Here is a 9,003-nt window from a genome sequence, read left to right as displayed (position 1 = left end):
TTCTTTCAACTCAAGTATACATCTCTAAGCTACTGAATTGTGTATTGTATGGAACACTTTACACTCGGGATTGGCTCTGTTGTTGCCTTTATAAATCCCCAAGTTGTTACTTCCGATGAACTGATAATTTTTACCTTTTGTATGCAAGGATTATTATTTGCTTCAGAATTTAGATGGCCATGGAACCCATTGAGGTAAGGAATTTTTGTCATGTTTTTTCTATGCGTATCAAGCAAATTTCATGAGTACTTGCATCTATATATGCAGCTGATGGTTTCTCATTCTCGATGTCAGTTCGATTGTTCCTAGAGAAACTTCCAGTGTAGCTTAGTTCAAATGGAATGCACTGTTAACAGGGTGCCTTTGTTGAATGGATGCATTGGCAAAACAATTTAGCCTTTATTTCGATTTATTTTATTGTCATTATCCTACTTATTGCAAATTAGTTTGTAGGTGGCATACAGTCCACTATCTAAAATAAATCCAGCCAGCAAGCAATTAGAGTTGTGGCATTTTTTTTCTTTGAAGTTTACAGCCTTCGACTGTGCTATTTTTCTCCATGTTTGTAATTTCAGATTACAAGCTACCGTGTGTTGATGTATTTGCAAGCTATCAAGGTGTGCCGATCAATCTCTTGGCGGTTTTATTCCAGCTCATTTCCATGATCACTTTTATAGTGTCTAATTTCTTTTTTCTTCTTGCTTTACTGACCTTCCTGTAGATTTGCTACCGTTCTAAAATTCCATTTCTCATCTAATGAGGAGAAAAGATTCGAACCTTCTATTTGTTATGGTTGATTTAAGACTTGGATACGGTGTCTTACACACAAGAGTTGGTTGATCATACCTATGAGTAATCTGGCTCTAATTAGTGATTACCTTATTGGAAGGATCCATGCATTCTGGCGTCATAGAGGTGAATATATCTGAACTTTTTTGGGCGCATCTTTCAGTCTTTTTGTTGCTGCATGTTTCAGTCTTCATGTGCAGCTGAATTAAACATGATGTCATAAGATGCCTCATATATCTTTTACATGTATTTAAGAAAATTTTGTTTAGCTTCCAATATTTCTTGGCCCCAGGCTACAGAAATTTGTTTCTTGTTGCAACTAAATTTAAAAGTTTATAACAAATTAATTCAGATGTATGGATCTACGATGCAACTAATTGGGATTTTGTTCAGTTCCCATAAATACTTTGGGTATTTTATTTTTTGAGTTTGTTATTGGTGCAAGTTTTGGTGATATTTTGATTTATGCATAGTCATACTAATTTGGGCGCCACCATGCTGCACCTTTGTTTTGGTGTTCTTTTGGTTTGTGCACAGCCATAATTTTCTTAGCTGCTTGCAAGGGTAATCTGGTAGTTTTTAATTTCTATCTTGGCATTGCAAGATGAGCAGGTGATAGGTTCTATTGATTTTCAGCTCATGAATGAAACATTTTCTAGGTTAGTGATGTGTCATTAATTCTCAGGCTGGAGTTATTTAGATTCAGTACCAATTATTCTTGAATCTGCGAGGCACATGTAGCATTCATGGTGCAGAGGAATTACATGGATATTAAAGATCTTCTGTAAAATAATATGAGGTAAACATGGTTTAGGTGAATCACGCGGAGATATTTTCTTTAAATGACATAATACAGCAACATTAATTTTTTGTCTGTGCATTAGTTTTCAGTCGCTTGCAATGTTGTTTCATTTGCATAGGGCTGATGGTTATGATAGTTATTCAGTAATGCAGGCTCCATTCTCGAAAAAAAATTATGCAGGCTCTGTCATTAGTTTCTTTACATATCTTGCTTCTTTCCGGTGAGTCGTGGCACTTCACACTACTCGTATGAGTATTTGAATTGATTTTGTTCACCTCCCAATCGTTTAATCTAAAGAACTGGGGCATCCTAGGTTCCTGACATTTTCTTTTACCTGGACCATATCCCTCTGCATTGCTTTCTTTGTTCTCTACAATCTACAAATATTGATATAAAAAATTCTTTTTTGTATATATATATATATATATATATATATTCTTAAATAGTTTTGGGCATCATGTATTTCCATTCTTAAATATGGCAGCTGGACTAAAAAGTGTTTACATGTATAAAGCTGAGTACCATAACAGCCTGATGCATATCCTATATTTTTTTTTCAGAATAAAAAATGTCTGCCTGATTTTTCATTTACAGAAGTATTTCATGTACAAGAGGAACTTATAGTGTTTACTCATGTATGCCAAGTACAGAATTCAGATCATTTTCTCGTGTTGAGAGTATAACATTTCCTTTATTCTCAAACATTTTCCTTTCTCTGAGTCTTCTTAATATTGCTCTGATTAAAGCATTCTTTTGTTTTGTTACAGCCTAATGGAGACTGTCGAGATCCTGTCCAGTCTATTTCTTTCTTTTGCAGCGTTCAGCTGTAATGACCTCCAGCTAGCAGGATAAAGAAAAACTAACAAGCATTAGAGTCAGGTGACCACAATTTTCGTTGGAACAGTTTTGGCTTACGATACGGCATTTTCATTTTGGTCCTTGATCGCGTTCTGAAAATTCTTGATTACAATTTGTTAAGCTGGAAGAAGTGTGCTTACGCTACTGGTCTCATTCCATTTTGACTTTATATTCCTTTCCCTAGGATGGCGGGGAAAGAACTATAATGGAAGCACTGAACATGGCCACACTGAAGTTACTGAATATTAATGTTCCAATTACAACAATCAGGTGCTTTTCTTCCCCTTTTTAAAATTCAGGAAATATATGCAATATGGATATGCTTTATCAGCTTTGCAAATTATGGAACAGTTAATTCCTGGCATGAGGAGCAATATACGAAACTGTTAGCTCTTTGATTCCTTTATTAGTAACATGAAATAAGATGGGATACGCAATGGCACTTGATTACAGAAGTGAACATTGGTCAACGCGATGATGATGGCTGCATGCCTCTTTAGTTACGATATATTCCACAATGGAAAAATGAAGACATAAGAAGAAAGTGATGTGAATAGTAGCATATGTCTCTTTGATTTTTCATTTGATATATCATTGCTTAGGTTATTTCCCAAGTACGAATCCAAGCTTAAACTATTTGTTTTGTATAGAGCAAGGACAAAGAATAGCAGTTTCTGAAACTGCCACAACAAGCTACATGAGTTGATGTTGCTTACTTTCCGCATGATTTTACAGTACTAAACTATTTTTTGGAATACAACTATACAAGAATGTGATGATTCTTTCATTTATTTAAAATAACTTGGATGATGTTCGTGCCAGCTTGTCCCACAAGAGCCTGAAATGCAGTTATGTTTCATTTTGTGTTGTAGGAGCTTTAGGACTAGGGTTACGCAATTTTGATTATGTTTCGGCCACTTCTGCCTTCCCCATCTCTTCTACAGCTTTTAGTGACGCTTTTTAGTTTCATGCATGCTAAGAACATCGGTGTATACCATATCCTATCCTATAGTATTGTTGGACAGTGATAGTTAGTTATTAGGCCAGCTACAGATATGGTGCAACTATTTTTCTTGTGATAGACTGATAGGTACTTGATTGCTTTCGAGTGGTAGATACAAGCTATTATAAAATATGCTACGTATTCATGGTCATTACTAAGGCTGCCAAACCCAGTAAAATTTGTTCGTAGCTTCATATTCACGATTATGCTGCTACATTTACTTCTTTTTGCCGCTTTACGATATATTTCCAGATGCATCTTCTCAGGCTTTGATGTAGTCAATCTGAATATTAACATACATAATTTTTTTGTAAGTGAAATCTTTTATTTTCTGAAATGACTGGTTTGCATCTACTCCCTTCTGTCTTTTGATGTTACATATTGTTAATTTTTTTTCTATTTGGTCGCCTCTCTTAACTATCATTGGGATTGTTTAGGACTTTGCTATACTTTCCTGCAGGGAAACCTTATGAATCAAGCAGTACACCGGTGATGTTAATATACTTTTACGGATGCGGGAGGGAGAAGGTATTCTCTCCATACCTGATCATTTATTTCTTCGTAAGCACATTCTTTTGGTGATTCTAATTAGTTAAGCGTGTTGGTATCCACTATTTTACATTTTAGGACAGTTGTGCTAACGAAACCACAATCAGCTAGCTGCTTTGTGCCCGGTGTTAAATATTGAAACCTCTCGCACTCTTTTCAATTTTTGGACGGTTGGGTTAGCAAACCCACATTCAGATGGCTGCTTTGTGTCTGGTTAAATACTGAAATCACTGCATAAATATCACGACTAGCTACTATATTTTATTTGTTGCATACTAGAAAATCAGCTTTTATATCGAATATGCTTCTGAAATTTTTAATGCCATCTCCATACTTGTATTTCTTCAGAATTTTCTATTGAGATTTTGAGTTTTAAAATGATGCTGTGAAATATAGTTTGATGAAAGTAAATTACATGGGTGGTCTTACAGTGAGTAAAGTGAAGTTGGATGAGAGGATTTGGTGTGTCTCTGCCCTGCTGGCATGGTCACTGGCTCACTGTCTGCTCGAGGCTGCTGATGCAAGTATTGCAAAGATTTATGTGCTGCTTGAGCCTGCCATGTGCGTTGACATTTCGTTGGGGCTATATGACCTGCTTTATTTTCCTTCTGTATGCAGATTTGGCTACAATTCTGGATGGTCTCAGCAATACTTAATCCATGTTGCCGTGATATTTGTCCATTGTTTCTTGGCTATATCATATCAAGAAAAATAAGAGTATGAATGTGTTAATATTTACTACGTATCAAGGGAGTTAGTTAGATAAAGTTGTTTGCTTGGATCGCTCTAGGATTGTGATTTGGTCATCTTTATATGAATGAAAGATTAGTTCTTCGAATCGTGAACCGGGTGTGATGTGTGCAATCTCGCGATGAGGTGTAAAACATGTCTTCACTGAAATACAGTAAGATCTTTAGTGAGTCAAAACATTTTTTCCTATATACTAATAGTGAGCTCCGAAATATTCTGTTTAATATTATCTGGTAGTGCCATCACTCGAAATCACTTGCATCAGTTTCTTCTCAGGTGTAGGGGAAGCGGTGCGCTGCTGCGTGGTTTCAGATGGGCGACTCCTGAACCGGTGGTTGGCTGGTTGAGGTTGGTTCCAGACACATTTTCTCCATCCCATTTCCCGATCCAAGGTTGTGATGTTCTTGATCCCCTTTTAGTCTGTTTCTGATGTGTGCTTCTGACTGTTCTTTGTACAGGTTCATGCGGAACCACTGTGTTTGTGGTTTTCTGGTCGGGTTTGCTCTTTTACTCTGAATCATGGACGCTTTGGTTTGGATGTTTGTGTAGTTACTAATCTCTATATTTTTTTTGGCTTTGTAGTTCAGTGTACTGATTTTCTCTTCCATTTTGTCGGTTCTTTTGGTTGCATGTAACAGATTTATGTGCTTAGTAGGTTTGTTAATTCTGGAGCTTTTGTAATTCGCAAAAGAAAAATCACAGTTATACAAAATTTATATTGGTAAGAGCTCCACGGGATCGTGCGCCAAGGCGCACATTTAAATCTAGTTGTCTAAAGAGCGTAGATTTTCTCCTAATTTAGAACCTACAATTTGATTGGACGAGGACGGTGGTTGAGCATTATTCTTTTCTTGCAAGCGTTGTTGTTGAGAACCACTTCTATAGTATGCATGGGTGCTACTTTTGGCAGTGGTCTGACCTGCCCTATTTCGAGTGATTGATCATTATATTGTTGTAGAGACTAAGTGTAATTAGTATCATCTTGATATTAATCTATCCCCTTTGTCAAAAGAACTAAGAGTTTTTATCAATTAAATTCGTGTGCCCTAATAGACCTTATAAGAAGAAACATAGCGAGTGCTCCTTTATTACCGGCCAAAGTTAACAAAAGAAATTAGGTCGTAGAGACCATGACAAAGACTTGCCCAAAAGTCGGGTGACAACAAAAGCTAACTAGTACAAGTCGAATGCCCCTCGTTATTCTGCATCTCATCTCCCCACGTTCTGTTCACGAGTTGGGATCATATAGCACACTAATCTTATCCTCTGCGTGTTCATATTGCATGAGTACATATTAATTTACACCAACTATGACTAACCTTATACTATCAACAAAACCATTTTATAATTTCCATGTTTTAGATCTTAACACTTCGGTCTAGAGTCTTACAAACAAAACCATAATTTCAGAGAGATGAATAAAATATAAAGTAATCATGTAACATATTTGATATCATCTCAGATGAGGATTCAGAATCAGTTCACATAGGAACTCTGTAGAGTTATTTCCGTAAAATTGACTAACAATATGGTAGCCTGGCAAGCTAGACTATAATCCTAAAGAGACATCTCATTGCTTACACTATAATATATCTAATGAAAGTGGCCATGTGAAATGTTGTAACTCCAACTGCAAGGAAAGTACAATTATAATAAATACTTTTACATTCTTACCACTAATTACAACAAATGTTAACTAATATTTAATTGGGTCAATATTCATCATACAATATTTTTCTACTGCCACATAACCGCTCTAGTGTTATAAAGTGCATATTTTAGTAATATACACATCAACTATCTACCATTTTAGAAGCACCAATACCAAATCAGTGCTTTGTTTGCCATGAAAATTATGATTTTTTCAAATTTAGCTCGGAACAATTTGCTCAACTAAACTCAGTCTAAACCTAGAGGAAAACATGAAATTGACAAAATCACATCATATGGATTAGCTTATGCCACTTAAATTTATTTCATCACGTTTCTCTATTTTTATATGGCCAAACTAGATTCCTATCAAGCTTCCGGTAATTTTTATCTTCATCAAGTTTGGGACATATGGCACAAGACCATTTAGTCTACATTTTATAATGTGTCTTATCTTTTTTATGAACAAGGTGTCTATGTTATATACATTAATATCTTGATGGAGGGTTCTGAAATACATGAGTATAATTAAACAAAAATACTAATAAACATATTGGGTAGGATTGTACGTCCATTTAAACTACTATAGTGTTTTTTAAGGTGTCAACAGTGGGCTGTCCTTGAATCCACTCCCCCCCCCCCTCTCATTCTTCCTTCATTATTTTCTTTTGGAACAGGGGAAAAGTTTTTGCCTTATCTCATTAATTAAGGAGAAGATTAGGTGGTAACAACCACCTTGCAAATGAAAACACAAGTATACTCTCGAGGTATGATACAACTCAAATGCCTGGCTCCTGCGGTGACCCAGTGATTCACCTCCGATTTAATTTTTTTGCAAGAACTAACATTTCTTTCATTTCAAAGCTTCCACAGTAAATTATGTCATGTACATCTGAATACATTTGGCAGCACGTGGCGCCTTTGCCGTATGTATGCACACGACATAGTCCATTTTGCATTTTTGCCGCCTCTATTGCGCCATTTTTTGTTTGTTTCAGCCATGCATTTCAAATAAAATATGGACAATATAGTAACATATATAGTACCGGATGAATAGAAAACCTCCATAACAACATATAGTAGAATACACAAACTCCATAATCAACATATATTCCAAACATAGAAAGTTCCGTAGCAACAATAGTCCATAACTATATAATACAAATCCATAGAGTGAAGAAATCCATAACAACATAAATCACAAGCCGAGCCTTTGCCTATGTATTATAAACACACACCATGGCAGAAAACTCCAAACTGCATGGAAAAAATAGTGGGAGCTCTTATGTGCATGGGAAGGGGGAGTTTGTGTGGTCCCTAAATAGTTGTTGTGTGTCCGCCGTTGGAACGGCTCCGTTAGATGCGGTCATTAGGGACACGTGTCACTAGGGTTTTCCGTGACGGACCTTTACCTCATGCTTAGCTAGGCCTTTGCTGTGTGTCTAATGGCCGTGTGCATTTCCCTGGTACACAACAAAGAGAACACTGGAAATTTCCATGCGTGGGAAGTTTGGGAGGAAAGGAACGACATGCGACGAAGTGGGCCATCGACGTGTCCCTAATTATTTGCCATGGGTCCATTAGGAGACACATGACAAAGCCCTGTTATCGTATCGGCTCCGTCAAACGCGGCTAGCTTGGCCACATGTCCCGCGACTTTATCATGCAACATTTCTTTGTCGTGTAAAATTCTTTGCCGAGTGTATTTTCCTTTGTATGCCGTGTATAGTACCTTTGCCATGATCGGCTCGTTTCCTTGTGTTCTCATACATGTAAAATGAATTATGTGTTATGTTCTGTGGTGTAATACACACGGCAAAGAACGAATAACACATCAACGACAATTTTCCGGTAGTGGGTGAGGTGTGTGTGTGGGGGGGGGGGGGGATTGAAATGCTAAGGAGAGATGTGATATAAACCCCAATACAATCTCTCTTTTGTTGAATTTTGGGTGGAACTATGTACCCTTTTGGGCATCGGTTTCCTGTTAATATATGCCAGGAAGAGCCCATGGCGTGGCTGTACAAGTATAGACGTAGGTAGCACATAAGATCATGTGTGCTTGATGTCTACGGGTCTTCTATTCTTGTAGACAGTGTTGGGCCTCCAAGAGCAGAGGTTTGTAGAACAGCAGCAAGTTTCCCTTAAGTGGATCACCCAAGGTTTATCGAACTCAGGGAGGAAGAGGACAAAGATATCCCTCTCAAGCAACCCTGCAATCACGATACAAGAAGTCTCTTGTGTCCCCAACACACCTAATACACTTGTCAGATGTATAGGTGCACTAGTTCGGCGAAGAGATAGTGAAATACAAGTGGTATGAATGAATATGAGCAGTAGTATCGGCGCCAGAAAAGTGCTTGCTGGCGTGCAGTTGATGGTAGTAATATTGCAGGAAGTAAAGATGCAGTAAAACAGTAAACAAGCGATGATTGCAGTATTTGGAAACAAGGCCTAGGGATCATACTTTCACTAGTGGACACTCTCAACATTGATCACATAAATAAATAAGTTCTCTTCCTTTGTGCTACATATACTCTTGTTTGATAATGAACACCATTCGTTGTGTAGGGCTACGAGAGCACCTCAATGACGGAGTTAA

This window comes from Lolium rigidum, chromosome 5 (genome assembly GCF_022539505.1).
Source record: "Lolium rigidum isolate FL_2022 chromosome 5, APGP_CSIRO_Lrig_0.1, whole genome shotgun sequence".
Lineage (NCBI taxonomy): Eukaryota > Viridiplantae > Streptophyta > Magnoliopsida > Poales > Poaceae > Lolium > Lolium rigidum.
Note: the sequence above shows the minus strand (reverse complement) of the source record.